We start from the raw sequence: 23,828 nt of genomic DNA, 5'->3' as shown, positions 1-23,828 counted from the left end.
ATGAGTTACTTAGAAAGTAAAGGTAAGGAGGATCATAGTTCCAGGTAGATCTAAGCAGAAAGTTTTCAAGACCTCATCCCAACTGAAAGACTAGAATATGCACCTGTAATCCTAGTTAAGGTTGGAAGTGTAAATAGTATGACAATGGTCCAGTCCAGGCTGGCCTGAGGCAAAAAGTAGAACCCTGTAATAAGAAAATGCCCAGGAAAAGGGGGCTGGAGACATGGCTTAATTAGTAGAATACTTCCTAACAAGCAAAAATCCTTGAGCTCAAAGCCCAAGTCCCCTCCCCCTCCAAAAATGATTCTTTATGGTCTTTTGTTGTAGTGGTGGTGGCAGTCCTGGGTTTTGAACTCAGGGCCTGGGAACTGTTCCTGAGCCTCTTAGTACTCAAAGCTAGCATTCTACTATTTGAGCCACAGCACCACTTCTGTTGTTTTTTGTTTTTTTTTTTTCCTGAGTAGTTCATTGGAGATAAGAATCTCATTAACTTTTCTTCAAACTTGATCCTCAGATCTCAGCCTCCTAAGTACCTAGGATTATAGGCATGAACCACCATTACCCAGCTATCTTTATAGTCTTCATGGGGAAAGTGACATCTTACTCACCTGTGTTTCTTCCCAATGCAATTCATAAAGTACAAAAACCATAGATGGTAAATAAAAGGAATAAATAAAAAATAAAAGCAACTTATGCATTCATTAACATGTATTTATTTAATGGTTTTATATTTTTGTTTTTGTTTTTTGCTGAGACATGGTGATACAATTCAGCCTAATTCAACCTGTAGTTTACAATCCTCCTGTTTCCTACATGCTGAAGTTCTGGTATACACCCTGACAGGCATCTGTAAACATGTATTTATAATCTGCTGTAACTATGAAATGCAGCACCTTATTTGATTAAATTACTTTATAATAATTAGCTTGAAAGAATTAGCTGTTTGCTTTTTTTAAACATTTACAACCTTCTAGAGCCAACATACTGTTTTTTTCTTTGTTGTTTTTCTAAGAGTAATAATTTTGAAATGAATACTAATATAAGTTAGAATATGTTAAACAGTATGGTGTTATTTAGGTGCAATACTTCAATGACTTGTGGAAAATGGAATGACCGGTAATGAGAAATATTGTCATAAGAAATAATTATAGTAAAATTATAATTAAAGTAAGACAAATATGTATTTCAAAAGTGTAATAGATTATATTTTTAAAAATCTACCTGAGGTATTCTTAGAACTCTATCCCCCAAATATACCAATCTTGTGGAAGAAAATTTTCAAGGGAATACAAAGAATTATTAGGACAATATTATCTAGGCTAATATTGTGGCTCATGTCTGTAATCTTAGCTGATCAAAAGGCTGAAATCTTAGGACACAATTAGAAGCCAGCCAGCTGGAGAAGGAAAGTCTACAAAACTCATATATCCAACTAATCACTAAAAGGCCAGAAATGGAGCTGTGGCTCAAGTGTAGAGTGCTAGTCTTGAGCAAAAAAGCTCAATAACAGAGCCCAGGCTCTTAGTTCAAGCCTCAAGAATGACAGAAAAAATTAAAAATAATAAAAAAACAAGTATTTACTAGGCAGTTATTCACACTTGTAATTTGGAGACTAAGGTAGGAGAGTTGATCATCGGAGGGCAGCTGAAGCTGCATTGTAGGACCCTGTTTCAAAAAATATTATTTTTTTCTGGTACTGGATCTGGCCACTGTTCTCAGGCTGTTTAGTCTGGGCTGACTTGGAACTGCCCAGATCTCAGCCTCCTGAGTTGCTAGGATTACAGGTATAAGCTATTGGAACCAAGCTAAAAATATATTTTTTTAATTAAGAAATGAAGAAGGGCAGGAAAGGAAGGAAGAGAGAGAAGAAAGAGAGAAAGGAAATGAATTGAGGGAAGAAGGAAAGGAGGAAGGGAAGAAAAGAAGGAAAGGAAAGGGAAGAAAGGCAGGAAGGGAAAGAGGGAGGAAGAAAGGAAAAGGCAAGCTCTTTTTTTTTTTTTTTTTTGGCCAGTCCTGGGGCTTGGACTCAGGGCCTGAGCACTGTCCCTGGCTTCTTTTTGCTCAAGGCTAGCACTCTGCCACTTGAGCCACAGCGCCTCTTCTGGCCGTTTTCTAGATATGTGGTGCTGGAGAATCGAACCCAGGGCTTCATGTATACGAGGCAAGCTCTCTTGCCACTAGCCCATATTCCCAGCCCGGAAGAAAGGAAAAGGAAAGGAGGAAATGAGGGAAGGAAGATGGAAGGAAAAAAGAAGAGGAGAAAGGGAGGAAGAGAAAGAGGAAGGAAGGGAAAATCAAAAATTGCAAAATTGTAAAAATTCTATGACAAAAAACTACTGATATTTTGAAATTCATAAGCCTTCTGGACAATATTAATATTAGGTCTGATGATTATCAATCATAAACACATTGGATTTCTTCTCTTTCCAGCCCATGGTAATTAGTATTCTAACTCATCTCCTTCCTTGCTTCTCAACTCCTCTCTCCATCCCTTACCACTCTGGAGAGGAGTCAGAACATTTCAGAATAGTGTATTTTAAATAAAAGCATAACACAGTCCCTGCTTCAAAAAGAATTCATCTCTGTGTATTATAATTGTCTTTTCTTTTGACATGTGGAAACCCACATCTTTTATTTTTAACATTGTCTGTATTCAATGTCTAAAGGTCAAAAATTGTACTTTCTATGTTGAATTACTGGGGAGATGCTGGCAGCCAAGTGTAAGTGCTTTATGGACTGGACTCAAAACCCTGTGGACTGTCAACCAAGTATTCATTTCTCAACGCAAATGTCACTTGCACAATAGTTTTGTTGTGGATTCAGAACCAACTTCCTTTTAACAATAGCACAGTGGTAAACTCCTTGCTAGGCTCTCTGCTCTGAACTTCTGGTTTTAGGCATTTGAGAAGTCATTTAATACTGCTTTTTATTAGCTCTGTTACATCTCAAGTTCTTATAGGAACTCAGCTGATGGATGGAAGTTATTTTCCTGTCTGTTTGTGATGATTACTTACTTAGCTCTGAGGATGCATATCAGTTCCACAGTCCTATCTAGTATCTTATGCATAAATCAAAATGCTAGCAGAGTTTACTTGTGTATGTGGAATTTGGAGGGATTCTTAGCTTTTATAAAGAGACATTGTTTTCAAGAAAGACCAAAAAAAAAAAAAAAAAAAAAGGAAGGGAAGGAAGAAAGCAGAAAGGAGGGAAGGAAGGAAGGAAAGGAGGGAGGGAAAGAAAGAGGCATGCCAAGGAAAGTGTGTGTGTGTGTGTGTGTGTGTGTGTGTGTGTATGTGTGTGTGTGCCAGTGAAATTTCTGATCTACTAATCTGTCACACAGTACAGAAAGAATTTTACTTATTAGACATATATGAACATACTCTTTCATAAGGATGAAATGTTACCTGCCTCTCTCTCACACTGAGCTCCATTGTAGTTTGAAAATCCGATTTTGAAATGAATAGAAAGAGAAGCAATTTGGTTGGCTGCAATCCACATCAAGCCAAATTTGTGTTCTGTTTGGTGACCACATGATTTCAATGGAAACCGAGCCTCCCTCTAATGAACTTGTAGTTCCCAGCTGTCCCTCTCACACTGATGCAATCTTCCTCATCCCTGGAGGCACTTGATTTTGACACCCTCATGCTACTAGCACTGGGTAAGTAGAAACCTGAGACACCATATGACTAAGCCAGGGTAGGCTGATGTTATTTTCTTCATCTTGTACACAAACATTTCAGAAATAAGGAATTACAGTGAAGTTAGCCACAGCCACATATCTCTTGTATAGCCTGATAATTTTATATCAGATAACTCCATTTTTAGTTTCTGTTATGTTTAAACCCCAACTTTAACCATATGTTTTCTTCTTTTCCTCTTTTTCTATTTCCCTTTCCGTTCCCTTCCTTTCGCCTCCCCTCCCCTCCCCTCCCCTCCCTTCCCTTCCCTTCCCCTCCCCTCACCTTCCCTTCCCCTATACCAGGCCAATTTAGGAATGAAGGAAACACAAATGCATAAGTCTCAGCTCTCACACCCCATGAAAGAGATCAAGCATGTAAATTTTAAAAAATGAGAGTGTGATACTTGTTATAAAACAAATCCTGTACAGACTAGATAATGAGGATTGGGGGCTGTGTCCTGGGAAAATGTTTCCAAATGTAGCAATTGAATTGACTCTTGAAAGAGGAGCAGGCATCCATGAGATGATAATATCATACATTTGAAGCCAAAGGAAGAGCAAACATAAAACACAGGTTTCAAAGAAAATCTTGATAAATTCAGGAAAATGGAAGTAGTTTGTTTTGACTGTACCAAGGGTCCAAAGAGGAGGATCAGCAACCTGAGACTCATTTATTTATTGGTTCATTTGATGGGTTATCTAATGACTTGTTAGGTTAGAAGAATTGGGGATGCAACGTTTCAGAGTGCAGTATGTTGGGGAGATGCAGAGAAGAAAGGAGGTGATAAAGTGTGGTGAAGTGTTATGATCAAATAAATACAAGGAGTGAAGGAGTTCAGAGAAGGAAATAGAGGCAGATGTGTGTTGTGGAATTTCTGATGTGCTTTCCACATCTAACTCAAATTGTAGTATTGCCCACAAACATGCTTCTTTTGCCATATATTCATCCAGAGCTTCACTGCTAAATGTGCAAACAGTAGTAAACTGGGTCTGGCTTGGAACAGTGTGGTGGCAAGTCCAGTTCCAGTGGTTCCATGGGTTGAGGGGACTTTGCTGGGATTGAATCACAGCACAGCTTCTGCCTTTCCTCAAACATGTTTCCTCCGCAGGGGACTTCTTAACAAATATCTTAGAATTTTCTTCATTCTCCAGGCTATGATGGGTTCTTGGGGGGCAATTCTAAGTAAATTAGATTTTGTGATTTAATCAACTAGAGCCAAAGAAGACTTTTAGCAGGGAAATAACTTGATTTTAAGAATAAAGGTACAATTGGAGGCAAGGAGATTGATTCAAAAGATGTTATAATAATACAATCTAGAAATGTTTGGGCTCTAAGTAAAAATTACAAAAATGAAGAACCTTTTAACTGGCTACCCTGAATATAGACTTAATGCATTATGTTTTCTTCCATCTTATTCATCCTTTTGTAAGTGTTCTTAGAATTCTGAAACTTGTATTTTTTTTCAAATTCATTGAATTGGTTTTCAGCATTTTCCAATTTTGCTTATATTTCCCACTTAATTTGTTTTAACTTTTAGAAATCCTATTCCCTGTTTCTAAAGCAATCTTTTCTTGTATCAGATTGTTCCCATTTTAGGGCTGGGAATATGGCCTAGTGATGAGAGTGCTTGCCTCAGATACGTGAAGCCCTGCGTTCAATTCCCCAGCACCACATATATAGAAAACGGCCAGAAGTGGTAGAGTGCTAGCCTTGAGCAAAAAGAAGGCAGGACATTGCTCAGGCCCTGAGTCCAAGGCCCAGGACTGGCAAAAAAAAAAAAAAAAAAAAAAAAAAAGAGAACAGATTGTTCCCATTTTAAAATGCAATGTTGCTTTTGTAAACATTTTAAGAGAAAATGAACACAGTATAAAGTTTCCTCTCTTAAATGCACAATTCAGTGGTTTTCAACTGTTCAGAACTGTGCAACCAGCATCACTACCTATTTCCAGACCATTTTCATCATTCCCGAAGAAAACCCCATACTCCTTAGCCATTACTCCCTTTTTTCATTCCTTAGCTCTGGCAATCATCATCCTATTGTTCCCACGCATTTGCCTACATACATACACTTTGCAGAGTAATTAAATGTGTAGTATTTTGTGTCTTATTTTTTTTTCACATAGTACAAGATTTTCAAAGTTAATCTATGTTGTGGCATGCATTACCAATGTAACACATGTCCCTTTATATTGCTGAATAATGTATGCTTGTGTGGGTATGCCGCATTTGCTTATCCATTCATGAGTTAATGGATTTTTATGTTATTTCTATTTTTTGGTTATTATGAACAATGCTGATCTGCACATTTGTGTACATGTTATTTTGCAAACATGTTTTAATTTCTCTTGAGTAACTAAGAATAGAATTGCTGTGTTATAGGGTAATTCTATGTTTAACATTTTGTGGCATGGCCAAAGTGTTTTACGGAGTGCTGTACTTTTGTACATCCCTACTAGAAAATGTTTGAGTGTTATAATTTCTCTATGTTTTCACTAATACCTTTTTATTGTGGGCTTTTAAAAATGACTATTCTACTGAGTGAGAAGTAATATCTCACTATGGCTTTGATTTGCATTCAAATGACAAATAAGTTGAGCATCTCTTCATATGTTTGTTTCTCATGTGTAAATTTTCTTTGAGGCAATGTGTATCCAGATCATTTTTTTTTTTTTTTGCCAGTCCTGGGGCTTGGACTCAGGGCCTGAGCACTGTCCCTGGCTTCTTCTTGCTCAAGGCTAGCACTCTGCCACTTGAGCCACAGCACCACTTCTGGCCATTTTCTATATATGTGGTGCTGGGGAATCGAACCCAGGGCTTCATGTATGCGAGGCAAGCACTCTTGCCACTAGGCCATATCCCCAGCCCTATCCAGATCATTTTTAAATTGGATTATCTACAAATCCCTTACCTCATGATTTTCTCTTTTTCTGAAAAATGTTTAATTTTTGCCAATTTAAATTTGGTCTTTCTTTATTATTTGTGCTTTTTGTGTCATATTCAAGAAACAGCTGCCTAATCTTTGTTTTATAGTCTTAGCTCTTACAGTAAGATTTTGTGTTACATATAGTATTGCATACAGTTTGCACATGTATTGTCATGTACTTTTTAAAATCTTTTTGAAAACCCTGTATTTTTTCATTACCTGCATTGAGAAAATTTTTTGAAGTTTAATTTTTTTTAATTTTTGGCTATTTATAACAGCCATGTATAAGGCGTGTTATCATTTAACTGTATTCCTTTGATAGGTTTAAAAAGTAAGGCTTTTAATCCAGAAGATGTCAGTCTTTTTATTTTTATCATTATCATGTCCACAGACAGTAAATTTCAGGACTACTCAAGTTTAGTCAACTGTACAAGGGAACGTTTAAAGATTTACCTCAGTTACTATAATCTATTAGAATTCTAGGTCTTTGAGAGGGTAAGACGTGCAGCCAGATGTGGGAAGGCCAAAACCTGACCATTTTGCCAAACACATTTAAAGCTTTACTATACTGAATTAAATGTTGTAACTCCAATTTTCTTCCATATGGGCTATTCCAAACCCCATATCTACATGAGAGAAAACTATGAGTTTACTCCCTGAGATAAATATAGGATTAAGGCAGTAAATATCATCTCCAGAAGAAAACTTGGATTAGCTGGGATTTCAGGAAGGCCTTTAGTAGTATACTGAGGAGATACATGGAATTCTGCCTTGGGAAAAAATATTTTGTTCATGGAGTGACCACTATGCATGGAAAGGAGGGGTGTGTTTCTAATAAAAAATATATTTACAGACTCTCAGCTGTTTTTATTTTTAAAATAGGTAATATTTCCAGGAGGAAATGTGCAGTTTGTTTCCCTGTTGTTTTTATATTGTCCCCAGATTTCATCTACCAAAGAATCAAATGGAAGGAAGGGCAAGGGGTGGGTAAGTGGGTGGATCAAAAAAGGAAGATTGCCAGAGATGGAAGAAAGATATAAAATAGGGCCTTTCAAGCTGACTTTTGTTTTTCAGGTTTCCCTAATCACTGTTGACAGTGCCTGGCTCAGTCCTCAAAAGCAGATTGGAACTGGTAAGCAAGTGAGAAGCACAGGAAGACAGTTTGTTTTGATAGAAGGGAACAGCTGTTCCTCTTGAGTCCCCAGCATACAGGGATCCTCTCCATTACCCCTGTGTTCCTAGATGGTATTGCTTACAACCCTGATTATGTTCTGTTGACTGTTCCAATTCTGTAAGTCAGTTTGACAAGATACTGTATTTTTTGAAGAGATACTTCCTAGCATTGACATTATTTGTTATTATTGTCTTGTCCAAGTCTGAAAGTTTCTTTAAGATCTCATAGTTATACTTCCAGTTTGTTTACTTCTGCAAATTAGCTCTCCTGGCAAGAAACCTGACTCCTGCTGATGATATTATTGTGGAGGAATGAGGGCCAGGCTTGAGGGTGCTTTTCTGAGAATTAGTGATTTGACTACATCTAATAAGGCCAGATAATTAGCAGCCATCTAATGTTCTAAAGGGCAATAATTTAGATGTACAAGTTAAAAATAGAAACACAGGGGGAATACGATCATTATATTTCCCATCTCCATATTCTTGTGCTCTTGAATAAATGGTTCCCTCAGTTTCCAATTCTGACCTTACCTTTAACATAATAAACATTTTCACCCAGCTCCACATCATAGAAGTTGTAACTGACAAAAGCTGTAAGGACAAAAACATATTACCATGAATTCTGTAGTGCTTCTTTTCTTTAAAGTGAAGTTGTACTTATTACACAAAAGATATTTATATGTCATTGAGAACAGAGTGTATCAGTGTGAGCCATCTTATTTGGGGTGCATATAAGCATGTTTGATGGACTATGAGTCCTCCTGTAATAAGTTTAAAGCTCTGCAGAGGTCACAGGCTCATCATTAGGTGTAAATCTAATCTTTGTCTTTTATTTCTTACCTGTCAATTTGGGAAGCAGTTCTATTAAATGACAACACTGTCCACATAGGAAGTGTACATTCTTGCTATTTGGCTCAAATAGGACATAATATAATGAACGAGAGCCTGGATTTGAAATTGGAAGAGAGCTGTTTCATTATCTATAGGTCCTTGAGAATCTCACAACTTGTAAGATATTTTTTACCTTTTGCAAAAGTTAAGTACAGGAGATACACTTCTTCAGATCAATTCAGCAGATGGTTCTGTGGGCAGATTGGAATATATAACTTACAGTCAGTCTTATAAATAATAGTGGTTGGCCATTCAATATTTTTGCAGTCTCTATTTGGCCTGAGTAAATATCAAGCTTGCCGTAATTACAGGGTCATGGGCAGGCAGGGTAGATCTGTACATTGGACAAGGCTGGGAGAGGTGACCTATGTTTAGGATTTATTTCTGCCATTAGTCAGGCACCAGTGACTCATACGTGTAATTTTAGCTGCTCAGGAAGCAAAGATCTAGAGGATTACAATTTGAAGCCAGCACAGCCAAAAAAGAATCTACAACTCCATCTCTAACACAACCAGCAAAAAGCCAGGATGGAGATGTGGCTTAAGTGGTGAAGTACCAGCCTAACAAGAGCGAAGCACCAGGTTCAAACCCTAGGACCTCCAAAATGTGCCCCCCACCTGTAAACATTTTATGTCTACCATTTTAATGAATCATCCGACTTTGGTCTTTTATGAGTAGAGGAGTGGACCCAAGTTTCAGAGGTTTTGCTGTTTGTAGAGGAGCTCTTTCCTTTTTCTTTTTCCCTAAATGAACTTGGACTGAAGAAATTCAACATCTAAACAAAATGTTAAAAACACAGTTTCCCATAGGGTTTTAAACATGCAGTAAATGTACATGAGGCCCTAGGAATACAGCTTGGAAATCGCTGCTGCCACTCATATTTGAGATCCAGCTGTATGTAAGGCTGTCCAATTATTAACTTTAAAGAAACAAACGCTCCTTAACAAATTGTATAAGAAATGTACCCACTGCCTTATGTATGAAACTGTAACCCTTCTGTACATCACTTTGACAATAAATAAGTAATTATTCAGGAAAAAAAAGAAATGTTCCTGCTAGAGTATTGATGTTATCTACACATGATATTTTGCCCCATGGTCCTGTCCACTTAGGAAATCAAACCGTAGTTCAGAACTTGGAGTTGAAAGGAAACCAAAGCAATTTCTATTTCGTCAAGAAATAGTTGCATCAAGCAATGATGACCTGATTTAATGCCCTTCTTCATGCTAGTAAGGTCTCTCTCTCTCTCTCTCTCTCTCTCTCTCTCTCTTCTTTCCCTCCCTAATTGGGCCAGGAAATCTAGCATCTACAGCATCCCTTTCCATAGACCAGGACTGGAAATCACATTTCCCAAGAATCTTACACTTTAACTTGCCTTTTATGTCTCCCTTAGTAGCTTCCACACTTCTGTCAGGATGCTTCTCCTGGGCACATTCAGAACAGGGACTGAAGTCTCTCCGGATGAGAACTTTTTAGGTCATCAGATGTCCGAGTGCTGCTTGCAGAATCCCTGCCAGGTGTCACCAGACTTTGCTTGTCCAGTTCCCATGCCCACTCTCTTTGCCAGCTCCATATTGCTCTTTGCTGCCACAGGAGAGAAAGCCATTTCTCTTCCCCCAAAGAGTGATTTTCAAACATTTATTCCATTTGTTGATTTAAAATATGACCCCCTATAGCCTCAGTATCATCAAATGTATATCTGTTTGACAAGGGGTTTCCATCATAGCACGTTCCAGATTGTAAGATTCACAGCTACTGGAGACTGAGCCTGGATGGAAAGATTCATCTTTGCTCAGTGCCAAACAATGAATGCACAGAGACACTTGGCCTTGGGTGACTGAGCAAACCAAAGGAACTGGCAGTTCATTAAATAAGGAAAGATCTGATTTCATAGTTGTTTTTGAAGGAAGCCCTTATGAAGTTTATAATTCAGGTCTGTCCCTTCATTTATCTAATGTACAATACTCCAATAGTGCCCCCTGAGTTTTGAGGGCTTTTAGATATTTTGTTTTGAAACTATCCTGGGTTTATATCCCAGGTACAGACTGCATGGTCATCTATATCTGCCCCTCTTTGTAGCTGTGGAAAGAATTGAGGGGAGCTGTGTCTTCAGGCTTACATGGAACAGCCATGATTCTCATCATGAACTGTTCTTCATGAGAATCCTAGAAACTAACTACCTAGGCTCTCATTCTGACCTTCCCATTTGTTAGCTATGTGGCCCTGAGTATGTTACTATACCTGTACAATTAAAATGAATGTTTCCTAATGTGAGCCTCAATGTGTTAATGCTCTAAAGCTGTTAGAGCCATGCATGTTACAAAGATTCAGTAAGTATTGACTCTTATGTGTTTCTCCTGATATACTGGAAAGAGTCTAAATTTTGAGTTAAGAAAGCCAAGGTTTTAATTCAGGCTCTGGTTTTTCTCTACTTTCTCTGAGCTTGTTTGGTCTTGTGTAAAATGTAGATAATAACATAGTAGTGGAACAAAATGGTATTTAAATTATTGCAGACTCTAGTGTTCTGATTTCTGGTACTCGTAAATTGAGGAAAACATTTTCATGTGTCTACTTTACATAAAATGAGAGTTTTGGTAAGAACACAGTAGCATGGGCCAGTAGTTCTAGTGACTTGGGAGACTGAGATGATAGGAATGCTTGAGCCTAGTTGATTTCAGAGCAGCTCGGGAAATTCAAGAAGACTCATCTACAGGAAAAAGGAAAAGGAAAAAAGAACCCTAAGGTTGAGTATGTATGTAACTTATCTTAAAAAAAAAAGTATGGGTCTGGGGGTGTAGCTTGGTGGTAGAGCACATGCAAAAATTCTCAACACAGGGAAAAATGGGAAGGAAGGAAGGAAGGAAAGAAGGAAGGGAGAGAGGGAGGGAGGGAGGGAGGGAGGGAGGGAGGGAGGGAGGGAAGGAAGGAGGGAGAGAGATTTGAGCATCTTTGGAAGAAGTGAAGAATTTCAACAAAGTAGTCAAGAGACTAACAGTCTTTGTATTCAATATTAGGTTGTCTATTACATGGCATCAGAATGGACCTTCTCTTAGCTTTTCCCCTAAATTAAATATTTGCTTGTTACACAAGCAGTCTTGAGTGGGTGATACTTTGGGGGCTGAACAAAGTGGGGTGATGCAAGGCAAGGTCATATTAAGAGGTGATGTGCAGGAAAACAGAATATGAAGCAACACAGAACTGTGGAGACATGGGAGAAGTAGAAAACTTTTTCGCCAGCGTGTGGGATGGGATGGTGAACTTACACTTTGCACTGGTCTTTTTAAAAAATTATCTTTAAGCAATCATACAAAGGTGATTCACTTTGCATTGATCTTCAAAGAAAAAAAACTGGAGCCAATTGGTGAACCTGTGTACTCTGCCATTTGACTTACAGAGTAGGATTCTTATGACAACATAAGTGAAATAAATTCCCAGCCCAGAGTAATCACTTGTCGGTAACATCATTCATCTTGTGTATTCATCTATTATTCAAAGAAGTATTTAACTTACCCAGACAAGCTGGGTAAAGAGCAGTTGGTACATGTGGGAGCAATAGAGCATACCATAGTTGAGGCTTCCCTGGCAGCCCCTGGTTATTTCCCCCATATTTCCACCAGCCACCAGCCTTTCCGAACTAGAAAAATATACTCAAAGGAACTTCTTATACTTCCAGAAGAGCAGAGCCGGTTTCTAGGGGAGCCCAGACAGCTTTCTATGATGATAAAATATTATTTTTCTAAGCCATGTTCAAGAATGCTTGCAGACTAAATGATTACTAAATTTATTTCATTAGTCAACTTGCTTAAGAGTGACAAGCAAGTGTTCTAAAAACATGCAGCTATTTCACTCAAGATCTATTTTCCAGTAAGTGATTACCAAGATAGCTAGAGCACAAGAATAGGTAATGGCTTTGTTTTCCCAAGATGTAGTCATTGGGATTATTTTTAGATGAAAAAAATGTGAAGCCAGAAACACCACTCATAATTATGTTGCTATGATTCTACAAGTCATTATTCTGTGAAATTAATGCAACCTGGAAAATGTTAAAGATCACATTTTCTGAGAAAATCAAAACTCAAAGAATCAAAATAAAATATGACAAGAGTGCTATTTTCTGAGAACATTATATGTTTTCCATTTTGTAGTTTACATGCTCTCTTTTTCTAGCCCCTCTCCTAGGCTCCTGCTTTTAACCTGCCTTGCCAGTCTTTAAAATCCACTCATGACTCTTTTTACCAAGCATTCCTGGTGAAAGCATTCATTTCCTTTGTCCCTGACTTCCTACATTGAGTTTTGCATTATCTACAACTTTACTTGGAATTCCTAATCTCTTTTAAATGCTAGTTATCTTGAGATGTGTCTCACTATCTCCAAAACTTGTTTTTTACTGTGCATTAATTTTACATTACTCAAACAATATAGCAGATAAATTATGTACGCATCACCATAGACTTTCTCCTGACATTTCCAATGTTTCCTTCTCATTGACTTAATCTTAGAAAACATAAAATTTCATGTCTTGATTTATTTTAAATAATATTTACATTTGAACCATTAGTGAAGTTGCAGTATAATCCTCAACAAATATTCAAGGTTAGAAATCGCTATTCTCTGTAAAGTTAGGATTGTTTAATAGATTTTATGATTGCAAGTAATAAGAGTTATAAGAAACAGCATTTATCTTCAGCATGCATAAGTACAGTTTTCCATTGTTTGTGTTTCTGTGAGTATATGATGTATAGTTTGATATATTTTCTTTAGGATAACATCTCGAAAGAAAAATTACTGAAACAAATGTATAATCGTTTTCATGGATTTAAATGGCACATATTGTCAAATTGCTTGCAAGAGTTGGGCCAGTTTATGTCACCAGAAGAATTTAAAATGCCAGCTTCTCCAAACCTTCACCAGGGTTATTTACTAATTTATTTGAGTTTTATATAAATGAGATAGGATAACATTAAGTCATTTCTTTCATATTTTAGTCTGAATTATTTTAAGCACACAGAAAAATGCTTAAGAAAAATACATAACCCATGGTTTTTATCAAGTCTGAACACATGTCCATACTTTGTTCATTTTGTAAAAATATTGATGTATTTTTAAGTGTTTTGAATATTTCTTCTCAATTCCATTCTCTTCCCTCTTTTTACTCTGCAGAGACAACTAATTTGATATTTGTCCTTCCGTTGCATTCTTACTTCTAAGTGTTTTCTTTGTTACATCTAATAAAGTTTGGACATTTTTCCACAGCACACTTAATATTAAAGTATTAAGGTTCTAGACTCAGGTAGAATTCTTTGAGTTTCTGCTCTGACACTCATTAACTATGTTGCTCTGAATCTCTGTGCCTCAGTTTTTTCATGTATAAAATGAAGATAATAACAATTTCTCCTGTTTGTCATGAAGAGGGAATAGGTCGGGATGTATAAAATTCTTGGCACAATGTTCAACACTGGATAATGCTTTTAATTTTTTTCAACTTTCTTATTTGAATTACTATCTCTTGTCCTTCATAGAACAATGAGATTATCTAAATTTATGAAGTGCTTTGCAAACATGATCATAGTTATTCTTTGCAATGGTTGTATTAGATAGTACTGTAATGATCCCATTTAATGCCAGCAGTAAGCCAGTAGGGCGCATAGCTGTGCCCAAACCCAAGTTTTTGGTGCCAGCACTAAAGCTTCACATTTATTTCTTACAGCTCCATCAAATTGAGACTTAAAAAGTCATTCCATGGTCTGTAATGTAATTTCAGTATTGTGCCTCAATATAGACATGATAGGTAGAGCCCAACCTCCCGCATAATTATTTTTTTTCTTTTTTTTCTGGATATTAACTATAAAAAGGCTTTACTGATTCTGTGAAATAAGTAGCCTCCTGAAGTCAATAAGTAATGTTACCACTAGGAATATGGATACCTAAACTATTAAAATATTGGCCTTTCATGGAGTTACTTCTTTTCTTTTCTTTTTTAGGCTTTGTAAAAATAAGAATAAGTAAAGATTGTTAGCAATTTCTTCACCTAAGTTTTACTTCATTAACATACTAATCTTAAAAATTTTTAACTAAAATAGCCTCATGATGATTCGGAATATCTATTAACAGTTAAGGTTAGAATTTTATCATTTATAAAAAATTAAACTTTAAAAGAAAAATAACATATTTTACCACAGTGTATTTATAAGCCTTCTAATAGAGTATCTTATTTTTGCTGTTGTTACTTTGTCAAGGCATAAGAAAAAGCACTTTAGCCTGGTGCCAATGGCTCACATCTGTAATCCTAACTACTCTGGAGGCTGAAATCTGTAGAATCATGGTTCAAAGTCAGCCCCAGCAGAAAAGTCTTTGAAATTCTGTCTTCAAAATAACCAGTGAAAAGCCAGGCTGGAGGTATGGCTCAAGTGGTAGAGTACCAGTTAGGAAAGTGTGAAGCTCTGACTTTAAATCCTAATACTGGCAAAAATACACCAAGACAAAACTCAGGATTTAAATTATAATCTATTCTTTCATGAATTAATAGAACACATCAGTTAACATTAGTTTTGTGGATATAAATATTTACCTGTAAGATCATTTGAATATGATATTATATGTTAATTACATTTTACTCAGTTTATCAATATTCATTTTTAGTTTGAATATTCTGACATCTCTCATGCAAAGTGCCAAAGTGATGCAGAAGAGCTGGGGTGGGAGCTAATGAGGCAGATGAAGGCATTACACAGTTCCCAGGCATGGAATGAGAGGGTTTTTTAAGGGACTTGGGCACAGAGAGCATCCCTAGACTCAGAAAAAGGCTGAGTGGTGGACACATGAACATGCAAAGGCCATACTCAAGTAAGTGCTGAAATATTTCTAAAAGACATTTAATATTAACCCCACAAGCCCAAATCTCCCAAAAGGAAGAAACCCTAGGGTTTAGGTATGGAAGCCTTTGCTAAGAAATGACACTGAGCCCCTCACTTGGCCACCTGCCATTTCACCCAGCTCGTCCTTAATGCAATACTCTGGCCTTTTGCCAGTATGTAAAAAGGAATCAAGACATATGAGCTTCATGGAGGCTCTTATTTGAAGTCTCCTTCAGCTGACGCCTTCTCTAAAGAGGTGGGCAGGCATCTCAGCAAAGCCACCTCAACAGCCTCTATAGTTTCTTTGTGAACAGTGGTTATATGGGCAAGTGCATGCCCACACATATATCAAATCCTTGTAAAGACATCCATTGTCACCCCTAGATGAAAAGGCCACAGAAAGACTACAGTGCTGGTGCTGGTGTCTGTTAGCAGGTAGGTACTTCAGGGTTGATGGTTGCCTCTGCCACAGAAACACAGAGAAACACAATTGTCTGCTGACTCAACTCATTTCCTATAAGACATTTTGAGCCATCTGTTCTAAAAGTTAGTGTGTGGGAAGATGAGATTCTTTTAAAAACCTTAATGTGATAAAATCCCCAATCAAAACTGAGGCAAATGTAGCATTGCTCTTCTATGCTTTAATTTTTCTGGAAAACAGCTTTAGGGAGTTAGGACTGTAGCAGGTTCTGGAGCCAAATTTACAGAGGCCATTTTAGGGCAAGCTAGTGGGGGGATTAGATGTTCCTGCCTGCACTGCTCTCCTAAGCCTGCCATGATCTGAAACTTAGATCTTGGGCTTGGGCCAAAGCCAGATTGACTGACCTTCAAGAGAGAGCAAAGAAGGCAACCTCACCCAGACAACTGTAGAGGCAAATTCTCCTGATCTTGCTTTTCTACCCCATTCTGCTCCAGTGCTGACCAATGTCCCAGCCTCCCACCCATTAGTGCTGATCAGCATTTTCCTGCTGAAATTCTATACCATTGCAAGATTATGGGAATACATGCTAACATTTGTGACTTTTGGATCGAGTTGGGAACTAAAACTTTTGGATGTCTCTCACGGTACACATAACTTGCCCAACATTTTTTTAGGGTTAAAGTTTGCTCCATAACTATATTAGAAGATTATATATACGGGAAACATGTCTAATTAATCAATGAATGAATGTAAATGGTAAATAATATAAAGATTTTTAGAATGCCCCATGAAGTAAGTTTTATATAATGCCATGCATTTCTTGTATATAGTAGCTGTTTTGTAAACTCTTTTATTTTGTTACCAGCTACAGTGTCTGAGCCAGCATGAGTTAATTCTACATGCTTTGTTCATTGCTAATGCATCAGATTCTCAATGAGCACTTATGATAATGACTGCATTTTGTTTTCACAGGGCCCTTTGTGTTTCCATTCTGTAGTTCTGCAATTATGATTCAAGGTAAAAAGAACTTAAAAAGCTAAACTCAATTATTATAATGAATGCATAAATTTATCATTCTACTAGGCTTAAATTTTTTTCAAGTCTTATGTAGTAGTGGGAGGGAAAAGCCTGTAAGATATTCTTTCTGAATTCATTTTTAGGACCAAGTTAAAAACAAATATCCCAAATATAGCAAGAAAATATTAGAGCTGTCTAACAAATACCTTTATAATGGCTCTAATCAAGAGGAAAAAAGGTCAATTTTAATTTAGTCTGAGTATGTCCAAGTAGAGGAGAATCTACATTTTCCCCCAAATCTCATATTCAACAATGTATTGCTACAATCCAATACTGAAATTTTGAGGTGTAAGCGAATAAATGTCATCATATAATACTTATTCATTTGCTTATAACATTTATCAAATGTACTGGTTGGTTATAATGTTTTCCCTCACTTTTGGGTTAATATATATATATATATAAGGTATATATATATATATATATGGTATATATATATATATAAGGTAAATTTATAGTCATAACAATGCCATGATGGTTATATTGTTTGAAGGTGATCTTTTAAATTTCACTTGTTTAATATTTATTTGGTGCTATTGGGGTTTGAATTTAGCTACTGGGGTTCTCTGGAGAGGCAGGCATGCTACCACTTGAACTGTGCTCCCCTCATCCTACCCTTAAATCACAATCCTCATGAGTAGCTAGGATAGAGGCCTGAGCCACCATGGTCAGCTATCATTTACTTAATGTCAAATACAGATAACAAATTTTATTGTTGATTAAAATAAAGCAATTAAAGATTGTCCATAATATGGGAGAACGGAAGGAATGCAATATAATGAATCTAATTGAAGTTAAGATAAGCTAATAAACTCTACCTTATTGATATATATATATATATATATATACACAACAGAGGAGCAAATAAAAGGTTCTACTTAAACTTCTGCACTTGCCTCCAGTTTTAATTTTCCTGATTATTAGGTTCTCCACAAGTAATATATTTTCTTTTTGTGTATTATTTTTACAATCAGGAAAAAAAGTAATTTTCAGGTTTCTTTCACAAGCTTGAAAATTGTAGCTGGAATTGCTTTTGGTTGTCTGAATTATAACACTTGTTAAAATACCAGACCTCCATGGATATTTTAGTAAAAGGATATACTCCTTGAATTAGCTAAAATCTCTCTAGAGATCACTACATTCTTCTATTGCATAGGAAATACTTTAAAAACCCTTTGGAAAGAAAACTCACCATAGTTAACAGAATTGAATGCTCCTTTTACTGCCTGGAAGTTAACTTTTTACCATGAAAAACTGTCTTACTGATTTTAAAAGTTACTTGAGCAGTAAAGTTGAAGCCAATTAATTACTTTTAATTAACTAATTAAAATTCTGTTGACCTCAATCAACTCAGTTTTACAAATGTCTAATTTGCACCTGGAAGTACTTTGGATAGTAGCAGCTTTTCCTAATTGGGGCAGCAGCTGATAGGCCCAGTCTAGTCAGGAGCTCTGAGGACCTTCTTCCTAGGAGTTTTATTTATGCTTAAGTAGTGTTCTGAGTCCATTTGAGCCTGGGAATCCTCCCAATCTTGCCTCTTTCTGTTAAAAACTTAAGACACTTTTAATTCATCCTTGTGTTGCCTCCATCGGTACTGTATGTGGTGTTTCTGGCAATTCATTTTTCGTATATTGTCAGGTCAGACACTTTTCATTCCCAAACCCAACTCCTTTTTTCTCTTCTCTACAGATTGTATCCATTGAGTTCTCAGGGAAGCAGATGCTATGCTGGAAAGTAGAGTAAAAAGTTGATTTTGGTGGTAACCTATGAAGACAACAGGAGAAGAAACCAGGACTGGAAAGGCTCAGATCACAATCACAAGGTCTCAGTCAACTCAGTGAAGGGTGGGAACAAAGACTGATGACAAGAAGGGTTCTGCATTAGAATGACCATGAATCAGTAACAGGGAACATCTAGGGACAACTGCAGTTGGTTGAGGCACATGGGCTGGGTAGGTTTACCTGAAGGCTGTCAGCCAGCCATTCTCTTTACAGTGTGGCATTAAGGTTTTTCTGGCAGGGAAATCAGGGGAGCATTCCTTCGTTGTTGTCTCACAGATTAATATTTCTATTGCCCCACCTCTAAAATATTCAACATCTTGCTTTCTCACCTTAAAGTCATATCTTTCCAACATTCACTACCTTACTCTCAGTATATTTGTTCTTTGATTGTAAAACTTCCATGCCCTTATTTCCTTCACCTCCTCTCAACCTTTCAGCCTTCTCTTGGTTTCATTGCTTTTTCCATGTAGGCAAGTCTGAGAACCCCATTGTGTGAGCCATTTTGTACCAACATCCTTAAATAGCTTGTCCTCTTTTCCTCCATGCCTACACTGCAAAACCCTGTTATCTATCTGCTGTCTTTTTCCCCTGTCCAACTACTGGTTGCAACTAAAGAAAACTATTAGGCACCATAGATTTAATGTCACAATTTCCAATCTTGACTTAACTCTAGACACTACACAGAAATCTATGATTTGGTACTTTCTTCTGTAATGGAATCTGAAGAAAATCTTATTTTATTTACAACATGTTGAAGAGCATGATGGGGGTGGGGGACAAGGTCTTGGAATCATGGAGATCAGATTGAATTATAGCTCTTTACTTCCTAGATGTTTACCTAACTTATCCGGATCTTCTCCCAACTCTGAAGTGGAATTAATAGTAACTCTTCATGAGAGATGATTGCTTTGAAGATGACATAAAAATATAAAGCTACCTTAATCAGAACTCTCATATAATTAGAAATACATTAGTTGAAGTATTTTCTCTTCAATAACTTCCAATTATACAGAGAACCACATTTTCTACAGAAAAATGAATCAATCTAATTGTATAATCTTTTAAACATTTTTAGTTATTAAACATTCCCTTCTCCACTAGAGCAAATTTTAGAGAGGAGGCTTGTGTTTATGTCTGTTTTGTGAAGAAATGATCTGCTTTCTGCTTTCTTTCATCCCTCCCACTTACCTTTAAGGACCCAAGACAGGCAGGGAAGAATTTCTCTCCTTATGCAAGCACTGTCAAGGATGCTGTCTCCTTTAACTGTAAATGATCTTGCTTCTTTTCATAAGCTCAGTACAAAACCAGCTGGTGACTGCAAGTTCCACCAACAAAGGTGTCAGTACAAGCAGTTCCAGTAAACATCAGTAGTCTCTGAGGATACTAGATGTATTGGCTGGAGTCCATTCTTCCCACTGCCACGCCCTCTCCCAAACCCTGCTTCAGTGTTCCAGATCTTACCCATTTTTGCACTGGCATTGCAATCCAGGTCAGAAGCAAACTTACAGGTGGAACTTTTTTCTCTATCTTCTGGGAATTAAATGTGAGATGAAATGTTCTTGCTCTCTTGGCCAAGATGAACCAGCCAGCCACCTCTCCTTTATTGTCCTTTATTTCCCAAGGCACTGTCCAGGCCACCAAACCCAGTAGATAAGCAGACATTCACATGGAAGTTGTCAAGAACTCATCATTGAAGGATAAATGAGTCTATTAACTTGGACTCAAAGAATTTAGTAAATATTTCTGAACACTGTACTATTTCACCAAAATTCCTAGTATAATTAGTAACCCTAAAGGAAGGCTCAGGAAAAGACAGCAAACTATACTCTATTCTTAGACAAGTATATAAAACATGTTATGCAACTTACCTGGCCTATACCAATTAATTGCATTTTTCTTTTGGGTGAAATATAACAGCTCCATTTCTAAATTGCATGTTTGTATTACCAAACACTGTATACATGAGCAGTATTCTAAGTATTTTACAAATATGAATTCATTTAATTCACCCACCCCCCCCAAAATTATGAGGTAAACACAGTCAAAATCCTAGTTATAGATGAGGGAACTGAAGCACAGACAGGCTAAGCAAGCTACATACATATCTTCTAGTCACGAATGATGGAGCTGAATTTTATCTGCTACGAATCCAAGATTTTCAAATCTACCTTCAACAGAAAGAGTTCTTAGTTTATCTTTTCATTATTATGAATGATTAAATTGGGGATTACAATAACTCAATAGATGGGTAACTTGTCATTTTTCTTACCTGGAAAAGAATGCAAATCAAAGTGTTCTTGGAACACTCATGTTAATCAGTATTACAATAGTTGGTTTTTAAAAAAAATTTTAGCATTAATCCATAAGTTGGCAATCACTTTAAAAAATGATTTCAACATTTTCATTGGTTGTCTTAATTTCTCTAAATATTGTTTTGTTTTGATATCTTAAAATTTATAAATATAAAACTTGCTTAAGGTTTTCCCAGTTTATAAATGAGATTTTCTTCTAATTTAAGACTATTTTCAGTTCGCTAGTGGTTTGTCCAGTCTGAAATAAATTAAAGAGAGTCCAACTTAATCAGTCTAGAGATCTATACCCAAATTCAAGACTTATGAATGCAACATTTATTTTCTTTTTAAGACAATGTCTATTTTGATGCAACATTTTAAATGAAGAGTTTAGTATAGTTTGGAATTAAACTTGGTGGCTTTTTTTTTCTAGTTTTTCAATATTGGGATTTGAGGTCAGAGATTGTCTTGAAGTATTCTATCATTTGGACTATGTTTCTACCCTCTCTCCATCTTCCCCCTCACCCCGCCACGCCCCCCCCCACCCCCCCCCCCCGCCAATAACCCTATAGTTTATTATTCAGACAGGGCCTCAAGATTTCGCTTGAGATAGCCTTGGATACTCTCCTCCCATTTTCACCTTGGAGTAGCCAGGATTACAGATGTTAACTACCATGCCCAGGCCGAACATTGTAATTTTAGCATTCTTTTACTTATTTTTTGGTCTAGTTTATGTCCTTGAAATGTTCTCTCCCTTATGAAGTGGTAGAGTGCTTGTATAGCAACTGAAAATCCTTCAGTTCAAACACCAGTACTATTTTTAAAATAATTCCCTCCCCAAATATTTAAGTTATAAACTGTATTTTAGCAACCATGTTAATATATATTTAGGTGTATATATATATGCATATATACATACATTATTATAGAGCTGGGAATATGACCTAGCGGTAAAGTGCTTGCCTCGTATATATGAAGCCCTGGGTTCAATTCCTCAACATCATATATATAGAAAAAAGCCAGAAGTGGCACTGTGGCTCAAGTGGTAGAGTGCTATCCTTGAGCACAAAGAGGCCAGGATCAGTGCTCAAGGCCTTGAGTTCAAGCCCAGGACTGGCAGAAAACAAAACAAACAAAACATACATTATTATATACACATACAGCATTATTACTTTCATTACTAGGTATGTTACAAAAATTGAGGCATACTTCATAATCTTTTTTTGGAGTGAAGGGAGTGGTACTGAAGGATGAATGCAGGGCCTCATGTTTGCTAGTTATGAGCTTCATCACCAAGCCACCCCTCTAACAACAATAACAACCTTTGCTTATAAAATTCTCCTTATCAGAACAAAACAAAACTTTCCACTTCACAGTATCAGTCTTGGTAATGATTAGGTAGCATTTAGGTTATCTTGTGTGACAAATTTTAATAAAAGTTCTGAGAACCATGGATTATCCCATGTGTATGTTATCGATATATCACAGATGTTAGAAACCTATCAGTCCCATATACATTCAGAATCATAGAACTGAAAAGAATAGTCTCAGCTTGCTTCATCTACAGCATATCCTCCTCTACCATTTCATTATTTTAACTGCATTATGCTCTGTTTTTCCAAATTTAATTAGTATAAACTCAAGAATTGGTGCCAAATGCCAGTAGAGCCTCATGTTTTTACTATCTAGGCTTACTTTGTTACAGGTTTTGAAGTACTTTACAGAGTATCAGCTTCACTTTTTTTCCTGTGTTTTTGTATAATGACTTTTACATAGATAAAATCATGTAGAAAATTGGAGTAAACAATTCTCTGTTAATACTATATACAACTGACTATAGACAGTTTTGAAAATGAGTATATTTAAAATTCACAGAACAGATCTGCAATATTTCATACATTTCTTAGAACTGTCTTAGAAAAGTTTGTTATTTACTAAATGTATGCAATTTGAGACTATGATAAGTATAAATTGTGGAAAGATATGTACTTGATATTTCTCTTTCAGGAACTTTTGGGGTTAAAAAACAACTGTTCTATCAGAGTGCCATACTAAGTGAGCCAGGGCATACTTAAATGAGAAAGAGGAACCAGTTTCTTTTTTTTTTTTTTCATGTTTCTGAAACTTTTTATAATCAGAAGCAGATGACCTTTGGCCAACATTGCATGATTTGGAAAAATAGTTAAGAGAATAACTATGGGTGGGAGCTCAAGTGTCTCTGCCATCAGATGAACTGCAACACAGATGTCTTGATGGAACATATACCTCTAAGAGTTTCAAGCCATATTTTCCAACAACAGTGCCTTTAATGTAAAAACAACAACAAATATGAGGCCTCTGTTACCCAACTTCCAGAAATCAGAAAAGGTATCATTAGGCGCAAAGTCTCTGGTTCACTTCTAATTGGTAGGCTGGACTCAAGAGCTCGCCTCTGAATGCAAGGTTCCACCAGATTTATTAAATCCACTATTTTTAATCTTAATATTGGGTTATCATTTTGGCCATGAGAATTAACAGAGGATGCTGCCACTTTTCTGTCCTTCCTTAGGACGGATGTCTGAGAAGGATGGATAAGTCTCATTAAGTATTTTGGAGCCATGATGACCCTTTTCTAGTTGCTTTTCGGAAACACAGGGCGACTGCCTATCAATTAAGACTCTACTTAGAACTTTTTGGTCCTGATTATCCTCAGATCCCTTTCATCTTCCTAGAATTTTTGGGTACATCCTGTGTCATG

At 36.7% G+C, this 23,828-nt stretch overlaps 1 protein-coding gene across 1 annotated transcript in view; it reads left to right on the top strand.

Moving 5' to 3' along the window:
- Nucleotides 1–23,828, top strand: part of Cep85l (centrosomal protein 85 like) — a 133,464-nt gene that overhangs the window by 16,884 nt on the left and 92,752 nt on the right. Inside the window, exons 2-4 of the mRNA XM_048353984.1 lie at nucleotides 7,678–7,735; nucleotides 16,915–16,959; nucleotides 18,709–18,841. The gene's annotated coding sequence lies outside the window, so the exon portion shown is untranslated. The remainder of the gene's footprint in view (nucleotides 1–7,677; nucleotides 7,736–16,914; nucleotides 16,960–18,708; nucleotides 18,842–23,828) is intronic.

The sequence above is a fragment of the Perognathus longimembris genome, chromosome 9, assembly GCF_023159225.1.
Source record: "Perognathus longimembris pacificus isolate PPM17 chromosome 9, ASM2315922v1, whole genome shotgun sequence".
Classification (NCBI taxonomy): domain Eukaryota; kingdom Metazoa; phylum Chordata; class Mammalia; order Rodentia; family Heteromyidae; genus Perognathus; species Perognathus longimembris.
Note: the sequence above shows the minus strand (reverse complement) of the source record. Positions and strands in the feature narration are given on the sequence as shown.